General features: G+C 35.0%; 2 protein-coding genes across 2 annotated transcripts in view; both read left to right on the forward strand.

The window, feature by feature from the left end:
* The window catches only part of LOC144963259 (L-asparaginase-like), a 40,842-nt gene extending 38,244 nt beyond the window's left edge, over positions 1-2,598 (forward strand). The window contains exon 16 of the mRNA XM_078897128.1: positions 782-2,598. The gene's annotated coding sequence lies outside the window, so the exon portion shown is untranslated. The remainder of the gene's footprint in view (positions 1-781) is intronic.
* A 6,392-nt stretch (positions 2,599-8,990) lies between these two features.
* The window catches only part of LOC144963254 (uncharacterized), a 38,815-nt gene continuing 33,372 nt past the window's right edge, over positions 8,991-14,433 (forward strand). Inside the window, exon 1 of the mRNA XM_078897120.1 lies at positions 8,991-9,179. The gene's annotated coding sequence lies outside the window, so the exon portion shown is untranslated. The remainder of the gene's footprint in view (positions 9,180-14,433) is intronic.

A 14,433-nucleotide genomic window follows, 5' to 3' on the forward strand; every position in this document is an offset into this window, starting at 1 on the left:
TACTTGGTATGATGCTGGGAAATGCTTAAAGTTGTGTTTGATTTAGTACTTGGTATGATGCTGGGAAATGCTTAAAGTTGTGTTTGATTTAGTACTTGGTATGATGCTGGGAAATGCTTAAAGTTGTGTTTGATTTAGTACTTGGTATGATGCTGGGAAATGCTTAAAGTTGTGTTTGATTTAGTACTTGGTATGATGCTGGGAAATGCTTAAAGTTGTGTTTGATTTAGTACTTGGTATGATGCTGGGAAATGCTTAAAGTTGTGTTTGATTTAGTACTTGGTATGATGCTGGGAAATGCTTAAAGTTGTGTTTGATTTAGTACTTGGTATGATGCTGGGAAATGCTTAAAGTTGTGTTTGATTTAGTACTTGGTATGATGCTGGGAAATGCTTAAAGTTGTGTTTGATTTAGTACTTGGTATGATGCTGGGAAATGCTTAAAGTTGTGTTTGATTTAGTACTTGGTATGATGCTGGGAAATGCTTAAAGTTGTGTTTGATTTAGTACTTGGTATGATGCTGGGAAATGCTTAAAGTTGTGTTTGATTTAGTACTTGGTATGATGCTGGGAAATGCTTAAAGTTGTGTTTGATTTAGTACTTGGTATGATGCTGGAAATGCTTAAAGTTGTGTTTGATTTAGTACTTGGTATGATGCTGGGAAATGCTTAAAGTTGTGTTTGATTTAGTACTTGGTATGATGCTGGGAAATGCTTAAAGTTGTGTTTGATTTAGTACTTGGTATGATGCTGGGAAATGCTTAAAGTTGTGTTTGATTTAGTACTTGGTATGATGCTGGGAAATGCTTAAAGTTGTGTTTGATGCTCGAATTTATAGATGTATTCATTCTTTAGAATTATTATTGATTTATATAATTATTCATGCATCCATTCCTTTATTTATATGTCTATTTATTTATTTGATTGAATAGTATTCTTTCAATCATTATATTTTGAGCTCACAATGTGTAAATGAACTAAAATCATGTAATCTGAGTGTGTAGAGATATATTCATGCCTTTCATTGTCCTTCATTGTTGTGTTTGCCTCATTAACTCATATCGTGTCACCAATTGTACCATATCAGATAAACATATTATTCTCATTTGCATGTAACAAAGACTGCTATGTGACTGGTGATGAGAATGAAAATATGATGGTCTATTTCATAATGACTTTTTTGTGTCTGTCTGTCTATGTGTAGTTACTTGCTAGTCTGATGATCAAAGTTTTTATTGTCTCATTGTTGTCATGAAAATACTTTCAAAACTATGTACTCATATTTGCAGGTCTGATAACCAAAAGAAATTATGGGCTTGGTTTAACATTGTTCTATTGTACAATATTTTGCGTTGGTTTGAGAGTGTCTCCATTACAAAAATGGGCCCATAACAAGTTGGTTTATCAGACCTGCAAATAAATATACGTTGTCTCAAAACAATGTAAAGTATTATCCATCAATACCATATTAAAACCAGTCCATCGTTTTAGATTTCGGTACCCTGATACACCTGGTAGTAACACTAAATGAAGGCTGAGGTCTCAAATGATCTTGACAACTTGAAATCCAGATGTCTCATTTCCACAGGACAAGAATCTAAAAGCATTTTTGTATGGCAACAAATTACAGACCTGCCTAGTATTACGAAAAAATAGTAGAATTACGAATTTTTGACACAATCTACAAAAGTCTTTGACTCAATAAATCTTATTTAAAAGGAAAATTTAGTTCCTGAGAACTTATTGGGAACTTTGGAGCATTTTTTGACTATGATAAGGGGAAATTATTGTTTTGCAAAACTATCTATGGTGACTTTTTCTTTTTCTTTCCTTGGAACTACGAGTTTTTGACATTTCAGGTAGGCAGCTCTGAAATTATATATTGTTTTGTATTATAGAAATTGTTATTTCCATGGTTGAAAATGGCATAATCAAACAATATCAAAGAAGTAATATTACTCCGGTGGTACTTTTAGTCTCATATTAGTTTTTTGTTAAATCTGAAATTCATTGTTAATGGTGAATTTTTGTATTGAACGATTTTATGAAAGGATAAAAATGTTGTTTGTTGATAGGTTTGTTTCATGTATCAAATGTGAGACGATTCTTTCTATGTAAATCGCAACAGTCGTTTAGTATTTAATGTAAATGTTGCTGCGCGAAGCTCGATGAAATAAATAACAATGTGAAATTGAATGTAAGCTTCAATTTAATATACGAAAACAGATAAAAAGGACGTTTCTGGTTTCCCCTTAATCAACAAAACAAGGTGAATGAAACACTTGTTAACAACGCCAATACTATATTATCTCATTCGTCTGTAGTGTTTCATTTATCCTGTTTTGTTGATAAAGGGGAAATCCAAAACATCCATTTTATCTGTTTTCGTATATTAAGTTTAAGCTTACATTCAATTTCACATTATTTAGTATTCAAAGGAATTGGCCACAAAACCCAATTTGCATCATTTTTGAAAAGTGTCTAAAAGGCAGTAGACGTTTGAAAAGTTTCTGATTTGTTTTCGTTTTTTTTGATGAACTCCTAATGAATTTATATTATTATAAAATAAAAAAACCCCGACTGTGCATCATAGACATAATGCTGTTTCTCCCTTTCTTTTTTATTTGTTTTTTTTTTTTTTTTTTTACTGGTGCATATCATTTTGTGGCCAAAATTTTTATTCATTGAGCTCAGCTGTTTTGTTCCCTTTTGTATTTCTTTTTTTGTTCGTTGTTTGATGTAATTAATTTGTATTTTGGAAATCCTTTAAGTTTCTTTTTATTTTTATTAAAAAAAAAAAAAATTGGCCATCCTTTTAGTTTATTCAGAGATTGAATGACCAGGGTATTACTATCAATGAGTTATGATTTATCAAGTTTGGTTTCTGTGATATTTCTTTTTCAAGATCTCCATATTTAATTCACATGTAACAATGAAGTGTCATTTGGTTTGTTTTACTGACAATCTTCATGGAAAAACCACTTAATCTTCATATTTCTGGGTGGGGTGTTTGGCCTCCCATGGTGGGCAGGAGGTCATGCTGTGTCTTCTATCTCCTTATATCTGTTTTCCGAGTTGCTTTCTGTCTTTGTCTTGGAATGGGATTACTTAGTTTTGTCCTAGCCCTGGCCAGAGTCCCCGACTAGGAGGGGAACAGTTAAAGGTATAATTATAGTTTTGGGAACGGGTGGTTGGATGGGAGCATCACCCTTGAATCATATACCTATGATGTTCGCATGGGTGTTCGATCCGATAGTGATGTCGTTTCTTCTTCTCTTTACTAGCCTATCCTGCTTCTTTGGTTTGTGATTGTATTTTTGACAGGGGATATTTTTTTTCTGTAAATCTTCTGCCTGTTTGTTCTTGGTTATTTATAATTTAGCTTATGATATCTTTAGGTTATGATTTTGATTTACATTTGTACTATTTTTGTTAGATTGCTTGTTTTTTTGTTTCAGCGGTCTCTCATATAACCTCAATTGTGTTGGAAGAGACCTAAAGCAACAAACAAACAAAAAAAAAATAGTTTTGGGAGATGAGATTTTTTCCTTGTAAATCATCTCTCTGTTATGTACTGTTATTTATTTATTGTTTTGTTTTGAATATACAATGGTTTGTAAACATTTGAGTGTATTCCTCTTAGTGGGAACCAGTGCTTTTGTCTGGATGAGACTTTTAGGTGATCTTAAAACTAAGTACACTGATAGTTTGCTCTTGGAATCTACATCTGTTCCCTATTTGAACCCTTTCCCTTTGTATTACTTTTTCTTGTGCGACTTTAATTGTAAATCCAAACCTTTTTTTTGACTACCCCATTTTCTTTCTTTTCACTGGCGCTGAAATGACCTAAATCATGTTGCAAGCGCCGTAAAACCTTTAAAAACAAAACAAAACAATGTTCATACTTGTTCTTGAGATTAGAAACTCATGCATCTTTCAATCAAGAATCTCATCATTTTCTCATTTGTTGTAGTTTGTAGAGATTATATATTATATATTTGTTTACTTTTTAATCGATTACTTTATTATTATTAATAAATGACCTCAAAGATTTGCAAGCGCTGCAAGTAAACAGAAATTGAATGAAGAAAGAAAAAAATGTAGTTATTTCATGTTTTACCCATGTTCATTATTACTAGACTCTTTCTATGAGATTATCTGACATTCAGTTGGGGTAACTGTGAATTTGGAGCATTTTGAATAATCTCAGCTTTGTTGCAGTTATTGTACCCGTTAAAAGACATGCATTTTTATCAAATTAAATAATTACAACAAAACTAAACAATCTCTTATTGGTCCAAAATTCAAGAGGCAAAGTTTCCCCTTTAGAAAGTTTCCCCAGTTGACGGTGCTATGTATACCAGAGAGAATAAATGCTACGTCTTCCAGGCCAAAGATGTTTTTATGTAATGCTTTTTGACTATCAAATATGATATATTCAATCAGAATATAATATTTTATGTTTGGTATTTTTTTCTTTCTTTTTTTGAAAATAGTCCACAGCTTCTAGCAGCTTCATATTGCTTTGACGGGTTTTAAGTTGAGATTGTTAAAATTCAGTCCATAGATCACAATGTGAAATTGAATGTAAGCACATTATCTCGTTCTTCTGTAGTGTTTCATTTATCCTGTTTTGTTGATAAAGGGGAAACCTGAAACGTCCATTTTATCTGTTTTCGTATATTAAATTAAAGCTTACATTCATATTGTTATTTATTTCTTCGAGCTTCGAGCAGCAATATTTACATCAGTCGATAGATCAGAACATTTCAACTCACACTAAAGTAACTGGCTTGAATTCTATAAAATTGATTATTCTTTTTTCCTTCCATTTCCACCCATCTGTGATTAGTTAGTTATGTCTTAGTTGCTGTAGTGTCCTATGGGAGTTTTTAGAAACATAACAATCATTTTTACTGGTTACTGTCTTTCATTTTAAAGTAACAAAATGTTTGAATTATTTACAGTTGTCGTAGACTCGTAGTTGTTTATTACAGAATTTATTTTTTTTTTAATTTACGATCTGAAAGGGAAGCTGGAACTTACTTGTATGTAATTCTTTTTTATTTTTATTTTTTTATTTTTTTTTTGGAAGCAGAAAAAAATCATAAATTTATTGTCCATGGTTATCGAAACCTTCAAATGTGTTTTCTAATCACCAGTCTTGAAATCTATGAAAAAATTACAATCCGAAAGAAAGGGAAGGGAAACTCCCATGTCTGTAATCGTATTTTTAGAAATATAAATCAGAACAAATCATAAATATATTGTCGACGACTATCAAAAGCTTTATATTATGTATCTTCTTATTATGAAAAGATGAAATCTGTGGCCAAGTGCATGAAGCTGATAATCCATATAATATTTTCTTGAAATTTGAGTTACTGTAATGAATATATTAGTCATAACAAGTCAATAATGGAAAGGCTTTGGATGGGAACAATACGACAATCAGTGTCCATTGTCTGTACCGTTCCCTTCTGAAGTCTTCCCATTATCACCTTTTCGTTAGTATTTTCACAATCCCAGGTTTCAGGCAGTCCCAACCGTCCTCTACTTTTCATAATAAGTCAAATTATCGACATTGTACTTTTCAAATTTGAATATTCCGTAATTATTAAAAATTGAGATAAAGATAAAGGGAGTAAGTCTGTCTCATGAATAAGGGAATAACACAATGGAATTATTTCCCTTAGTTCCCTTATTCATGAGTCAGATTTACTCCCTTTATCTATATCTCCATTTTATTGACTCATTTAGGCACCTCTAGTTATTGGTTTAAAAAATGGTGTTGCATTTCTTTTGAACAAAAATTCTATTCCAAATCTTGTTTTCCTTTGCATTTATGTTAGATTTTCTCAATTATGTCTATACGTGGGTGATCAGGTTCATGTAATGGAGGCCACATAAATATGTAGATATGTGTTACCGTTTACCTGTCTTTTTCTCACGTGCTTTATTTTTTCCACAACAATTCTCATATCCTCACGAATGATGCCCAGTGTTGTTTTAAAATACACTTTACTTAGATGTGATGTTTTTATCCTTTTAAAAATTACATCTCATTGGATCTTTCTATTTCCCAGACCCGCTCTGTCTCATACTGGTATGTGGTAAACCAGAAAATATATCGAGTGTGGTTGACTCTAACCATGTAAGTGTGTATGTAACATGTGCCAGACAAAGCAAGAAAGAAATATACAAGAAAAAAAAAAAAAAGAAACCATCCCAAAAAAATCAGTTTTTCTCAACTGGTCAAGGGAGACTTGATTTTTCTGGAATGTTTTTTTTTTCTTGTACTGGCTTTGTCTGGCACTATTTCATACAACACTTTTTCAGATTATTTAAATTAGATTTTATATCGCAGTCTACTTCTAATCTTAGACAAAACAAGAATTGAGGCAAAGGATAATGTGGCCCCATGTGTACTGAATTTACCAAAGATTGTGTTGTTTTTTTGTTTTTTTTTTGTTTTGTTTGTGTCTTTGGTTTTTTTTTTTCTTATTTTCAATATTCGTGACCCCAAGTCAAAATTTGATTTATAAAATGTTTTTAGTTTTTGTTTTCTTGCCATTTGCCGAAGAAGGATTTTGTACCCGAATTGATCTGTGTTATGTATATATATATTTATGTTTTAAATTTATTTATATTTTTTTGAAGCTCATTTTATACTCATATGCTTTATCTAACAAAATTGATGCTATTCTCTCACACGCAAAAGCAACAAAAAAAAAAGAAAAAAAAAAGAGGAATCTGGAATCTCTATCTCATCATTTTAGAATTGGAATTAAATCATTCACTGGCCATCTATTTCTACTGTTAGCAGTTACCAGATTGAAGCATTGGATCTCACGTGACCCGATGTGTTTTGATTTTACCAAAGATATTATTTCTCTTTCCCGTTTTCTATATCCCTGAATGTCTTACCCCAGCATTATATGAGTTGTAACATGTTTTTTGTTTTATTTTGATTGGTATTTCGTGTAGAGCCATATGTTCCATTACACGTGTTTGTTGGCTGTTCATGTAATGTCAAGAGAGCCAGTTTTTTTCCTCAACGATTTACATATTGAAAATTTTATACCTCAAGATTGGGTTTGTTTTTCTTTTTGCTAATTTAAGCGATTACATCGATAATCCTAGCGTGGTCATTTGGTGATGTTGCATTTCTGCAATGTCGTTGGAAATCTCTCCTCAATGGTTGAAACAACGGCAACAATGGCAGGGTGGTACTTACTGTGTCTTCTGTCACCCTACATCTGTTTTCCAATTTGCTTTCTGTCTTTTTCTGGGTGGGGCTCCTGACCTCCCATAGTGGACAGGGAGGCATATACTGTATCTTCTATCCCTCTGTATCCGTTTATCAATATGCTTTCTATCTTTGTCTTAGAATGAGATTACTTGGTTTTGTATTGGCCCTGGCCAGATACCATGGCTAGGAAGGAAACAGTCAAATGTATAGTTAGAGTTTTTGGGAAATGATATTTTTTTTCTTGTAAATCATCTCTCTGATATGCACTGTATTTATACTTTGTTAACATATTATATATGATTTGTAAGCATTTGAGTGTATCTCTCTTTGTTGGGACTTGTGCTTGTGTCTGGATGAAACTTTTTAGGTTATCTCAAACTAAGTACTTGGATAGTGTGCTCTTGGAATCTACATCTGTTTTATATTTCAACCAATTCCATCCTTGTCTTACCTTTTCTTGGGTGCTTTCATTGTAATTCTAAAACTTTTTACTATCCCATTTTCTTCTTTTTTACTGGCGCTGATATGACCTTTGTTGCATTAGGTGTCTCATTACATTTAGTGCCCTAGTCTTGCTGTTATTTGCTTCGTGATCCCTTATTTTGCCATGATTTGATGTATTTAGTCTTGCCATGTGTTGATGTATTTAGTCATAAGAATATAATATATACCTACAAGTAATAAAAGAAGCGAAGTAGAAAAACACATTGAAAAGTCTGTGATGATTTATTAGATGATAAGGTTTTCATTATTTTTGTTTTTGTTTTATTCTCTCCCCTCATGAGATTACTTGGTCAAACTAAGTACTTTGATAGTGTGCTATTGGAATCTACATCTGTTTCCTATTTGAACCAATTCCCCTTGTAATACCTTTTCTTGGGTGTTTTAATTGTAATTCTAGAAATTTTTACCATCGCGATTTCGTCCTTTTTACTGGCGCTGATTTGACCTTATTTAATGTCTTGCAAGCGCCGAAAAACCCTTAAAAACAAAACAAACATACACACTTCCAATGAGTTTGGAACCGGAAGAGTAGGAGGTGTTCCTGACCTCCCATAGTGGGCAGGGAGGTACATGCTGTGTCTTCTATCCCCCCATACCCGTTTCCCAATTGTTTCCTGTCATTGTCTTGGAATGAGATTACTTAGTTTTGTCCGGATCCTTGCCGGAGCTCCTTGGCTGGGAGAGAAACAGTCGAATGTATAGTTATAGTTTTGGGAGATGATATTTTTTTCCTTGTAAATCATCTCTCTGTTATGCATTGTATTATGTTTAGTTTACATATTATATTATATGATTGGTAAACATTTGAGTGTATTCCTCTTAGTTTGGACCTGTGCTTGTGTCTGGATGAGACTTTTAGGTGATCTCAAACTAAGTACATTGGTGGTATGCTCTTGGAATCTACATCTGATCCCTATTTGTTCCCAGTTACCCTATGTCTTACTTTTTTTTTTGGGTGCTTTAATTGTAATTCTATAACTTTTTACTATCCCATTTTCTTCCTTTTTACTGGCGCTGATATAACCTAAATGTGTTGCAAGCGCCGTAAAACCCTTAAAAACAAACAAACAAAACAGTAGGAGGTGTCATGTCACCACTTCTCTATTCTGCCCTATTCCAAGAAGCTATCAATCAATTGTAATAAATGCATTGCAGGGTATTGAATTAACGCTATTTGCATTATAAAGGAGACCGTGCAGCGCGTTTCGTCGATCGACTAAAATGCTTATCATAGAACGATTTGCTGTGTCTCAAGAGGTTCAAAGCGTTCCGATCATTCATTCACACAGACGGCGGCGTGCCTGCCTTTTCAATATCCATTCATGTTTACATGTGTTCTGTTCTATCGTCGGTGAACTGACAAGACTTCTTGGATTTACTTGTTGACTGTGTTCTCTATCATTTCTACTATTATTACGCCTGGGGTATGTTACAGTTGTTGTTTTTGTCGTTGTTGTCGTTGTTATTGGTGTTGTTGTTGTCATTATTATTGTTGTTGTTGTTGCTGTTGTTGTTATTTATTATTTTGCTGTTGTTTTTGTTGTTGTTGTTATTGTCTTTGTTGTTGTTGTTGTTGTTGTTATTGTCTTTGTTGAGTTGATAAGTGTCACAACATGCGTGTCTCTTTCTGGGAGGAACAAAATTGACGTCACTCAGTACTTTGTTATTGTTTTAAGACAACCATTTTGGTGATTACTTCTCACTAAACGACATCAATCAGACTAAACTATAAACATTCAACGTTACAGTTTTGTGTATTGGTACGTTATTTATATCCGACTGGTGGATGTTGTGAATATTTTATCAAAACGCATAGCATATTGATATGAGTTTAATCTCTGATACCCTTAGCATCAAAACCGAATGTTAAGCCTTTCAAATTATCGTGGGTGATTCCATTTTTACAACTATCTGGGTGGGGTTCCTGACCTCCCATAGTGGGCAGGGAGGTACATACTGTGTCTTCTATCCCCCTATGTCTGTTTTCCAACATGCTTTCTGTCTTTGTCTTGGAATGAGATTATTTGGTTTTGTCCTGGCCCTGGCCGGATACCCTAGCTGGGAGGGAAACAGTCAAATGTATAGTTTTGGGAGATGATATTTTTTTCCCTTGTAAATCATCTCTCTGTTATGCATTGTATTATGTTTTGTTTATGTATTGTATATGATTTGTAAACATTTGAGTGTATTCCTCTTCGTGCGGACCTGTGCTTGTTTCTGGATGAGACTTTTAGGTGATCTCAAACTAAGTACACTTATAGTGTGCTCTTGGAATCTGCATCTGTTCTGTATTTGAACCAATTCCCCTTTGTCTGCCTTATTCTTGAATGCTTTATTGTAATTCTAGAACCTTTTACTATCCCATTTTCTTCCTTTTTACTGGCGCTGATATGACCTTAATGTGTTGCAAGCGCCGTAAAACCCTTAAAAACATTTTTAAAAACATAAACATTTTACAACTATTGCCGTACTCTTGAAAAACCCATATTTAAAAATCTGGCCAGAAAACTCGTCCTTTAAATATCGATCGATTTAAATGACCTTCATCTTAGCAAAAACTCTCTATCCCGGGCCTTCGCGAAGGGGTTCAAATTGAAAAAAAAAAACACAGATAAAGTATGTTTCAGCAACTGACGAGTAAGAATAATAGAGAAAGATATAACGAGTGAATGTGTTGTTGTTTCTATTTATTTTTAAACTATTTTTCTTTTGTTTTTTTTTTTGTTTGTTTGTTTCTTGTTTTATTTATTTTGTTGTTGTTATTTTATTTATTTATGTATTTATTTTGTTAACAATCAAGTAAACAGACGGTACCTGTTTTACCCTGAGTATAAAAGCAGCTTATTCATTTTATATTTTACTTTCCCCTGGCCCAGTGCCGCGTTTAATCATTACCGCCCTCTACCACGTACTGATATGGATTCCAATGAGATTCATAGCCTTATCTCGACAGCCCTCGTATGCGCTGCCATTCAATCAAATTAAATCGAGATAATTTATTGCTATTTGATATCTACATTTCTCGTAAGAAATGTTGTTGTAAAATTAACAAAACGATTTTCTAAACATTTTGGCCAAAAGCTTTCATTTCAAATATTGTTCGAGCTGAGATGACTCCCGGGTGTCCCGGGATAGCTCAGTTGGTAGAGCACTCGCTTTACACGCAAAGGGACCGAGATTGATCCCGGGTGCAGTCGGGATTTATTCTGACACCCCCCCCCTCCTCCCTGTCCATCAGCAGTGAATCGGTAGCTAAGTCTGTTAGAGTTGGTGGAAAGTACTTTACGATAGACTAGCGTCCTATTCAGAGGTTAGCAAGCAATTGCTATTGTCCGTTTCACGCATATAAACCGGGATAAACTCCGGGTCCATGGGCCGAATGGATCTGAAGGGGGGAAATAAATTTAAAAGAAGAATAGACGACTCCAAGCAAGCTTGTCTAAAATTTTCAAACCTGACTCTTCTTTTGCGGGTATGTGGTCATTTTGGTATGACACTCGCCTTCGGGCCGGATGTTCTAGTAGTGTGGAGCCCGGGATGGTCGAAGCCATTCGGGCACTGGGTTTGATCTCCTTTCGTTACATACCAAGGCTGCCGTTCTTATAGGCCCGACCATCCTGGATGGTCGATTGACTGTCAACCGGAATTTTTCCCTTGCCCCATATATGCCTCAAACTCCCCCACCAACGACAAGGTAGGTGATCCATTGAGGGTGTTCGGGCCGGGAGGGCCAGGGTTCGAGTCCAGCTCCGAGCGACGCATAGTTGAGTCCTTGGAAAAGGATCTTAACTCACATTCTCTCACCGTACTCAAGTGCAAAATGAATACTTGGCCGTTAACAGCGTTGTTTTTGTCCGTTGGGGGGGGGGGGGTGTAATATCTTCTAACAGTCAGGCCTCTTGTGTCGTCCTACAGGCTAGGCGTAGCTGTTGATTAGGGGGGGGGGGGGGGGCTTGTAAACAGCTCTGAGCACGCTTAGTGGATATTGCGCTATATAAATGCTAAATTTATTTTTCTCCTTAAAGTATCATGATTATAACCTTTCTTACGTTTTAAGATCGATAGATTTCTAAAGTAGAAATACAGGTATGAAGCAAAGACCATAAAGCTGAGCGGCAATAAGTACCTTAAAAGATAAATTTAGGGTTTGATAGTACCTATAACACCTGCTCTTTAGTCAAGAGCCCTGGAAAAAGTACTAGAAAATTTTGATAAATACTCATATGTACTTTAGACTATTTGGACAACGTTTCAGAGATGATTCGATAGTCGAGGCGAACTCGAATTAATTTTGTCTACCAAGGGACTTATTATTCAAATTGAGCAGAGAAGTTTCTCAAATTCAAAGTCAAATCTCACTATCGGGGTCGTGGATAGCCCATACTGTAGAGTCACGATATCCCCGGCCAGGTGGAGTTGTACCAGTAAGGTCGCGGGTTCGAGCCCCCATCGCCGCCGCGAAGTTTTTATTCTCTGTTGTCTTCTTGTACTTTCCTGCTCACTTCATTTCTTGTTATTATCTCATCTCACAATGCGGCTATGTGGTCACTCGCCTTTCTGAACCGAAGGTTCGAGTCCCGCTCTGAGCTGCGCTTAATTGAGTCCTTGGAAAAGGATTTTTACTCGAATTCTCTCACCAAAGACAGGTGAAAAATAAGTACCTGGCCGTTAACAGCGTTGTAGAATCAAATAGCTATGCCTAGTATTTCTAGAGCTCAAGGTTCGACAGGTAAATTAGGGTGGACAATGTCTGATAAATGAATGGCGCTGGCTGGAGTCGTAAAGATTTGATTAATGGTGTTGATACGGGTATTTGATTCGTGTTAACCCATTAAGGGTGACACGGAATTTCTTTTGTGTTAACCCATAAACGGTACCAGAGACGATGATGTGTGTTAACCCATAAACGTTACCACAGACTTTGATGTGTGTTGACACATAAACGGTACCACAGACTTTGATGTGTGTTGACACATAAACGGTACCACAGACTTTGATGTGTGTTGACACATAAACGGTACCACAATCTTTGATTTGTGTTGACACATAAACGGTACCACAGGCTTTGATGTGTGTTGACACATAAACGGTACCACAGACTTTGATTTGTGTTGACACATAAACGGTGCTACGGAATTTCTGTTATAATCTACCTCATTATCTATTCGGTTTTTTAATGCGGGATTTACAAATTTCAACAAGAGAGCAATAGACACTTAGATAACCACGCCTCTCCGACAGTAGTCATAACGTAAACAGTGACAGTGATTGGTTAGCAAAGAGAACTACACAGATTTTACTATCGATAGTATGTATCAAAGTAAAATGCCCCATTGTTCTACCGCTTGCTTAATAGAACCAACACAGAAAACTTGAGGTCGATTTCATTCACGATATTGTTTATATACAACCGACCATGATTTTTTCCCATCACATGTGAAGATGTGTCACAAAATTCCATGTTTTGATTGGTAAAAAATCTACAGGTTAATTGATGATTCCCCGTTACTAAGCATTAATCAATCCGTTTGTGTCATTTCAAATCGACCCACTAACGAATATACAGTTCTTGTGATATTAAGCATTCTTGTGACATTGGTCACAGACTGTCCAGCTTGAAGATGACCAATGGCACTTGCATGTTGTTCTTAACTAAGTCGTGGCATCACGTAGATTAATGGATGATATTTTGCATCGTGTTTCCCTGCCTTGAAAATGTTTCAAGAATACACGGATGGCAAAAAAAAAATTAATCTACACACTTCCTGTCCAGAGTAAGGGGCTAAAATGTCATTTTAGCACGTGCGCGACGTGGTGAACGAATTTCAGGTCAAAAACAAAAACATTGACTATCGGTACACAGAAAGGCTAATGGTAAACAACTCAGTGGAAAATCATTAGCTTACGCCAATGGATAAAAAAGTAACGACGATTTTAAATGTGTTTATTTTCTTTTGATCGCAAGTATATAAAATGATTATTGCGTGCTGCTATAAAGCCTAATACTGGACGGCAGAAAAGATTTTCGGTGTCTCTCTGTTTTTGTTGAAATAGAGAAAGGACGATCATTCCTTCTAGGCATACTAACTGATGGTCTTAGTGGATGATGCTGGTCATTTAATATTTTAGTTATTTTACTTATACAAAATTTCTCATATACAAAATTTCTCATATAAAAGATCTACATCGTCAATATCATTTATATAGTATTTAATGGATTTTTAAATATTTGAATTTATTTTGTTCATTTCTACTGCGAGGTATTTGCTCCCTAAGCCGTTAAACAAAATGACAAGAGACTTTTATCTATTCTAAACTGAGAAAGTTTTGATAAAAAATAATTACGTCAGCGCATCTTATGTTTAATTATTTTCAAGTGTTCATCCCACTTGAGCCTGTCATCAATCGTTACACCAAGGTATTTGTTGTTAGGAACTCGCTGGACGAATTGGTTTTTTTAATTTTAGCGGTTCTATCGGTTTCTTCACTCTAAAGTCAATCACTAGCTCCTTCGTCTTGCTTATGTTAAGCTCTAGGTGGTGGGCATCACACCAAGACACAAATCTATCTATTTCTTGTCTATAACCCACTTCGTTGCCATTTGTTATGAGGCCTTAAAGAGCGGTATCATCTGCAAACTTTATTAAAGGTACACTCAGGTTTTGACTTCTACAGTCA

Source organism: Berghia stephanieae, chromosome 1 (genome assembly GCF_034508935.2).
Source record: "Berghia stephanieae isolate SIO BIC M18660-M18661 chromosome 1, UCSD_Bste_1.3, whole genome shotgun sequence".
In the NCBI taxonomy this organism is placed as follows: Eukaryota; Metazoa; Mollusca; class Gastropoda; order Nudibranchia; family Aeolidiidae; genus Berghia; species Berghia stephanieae.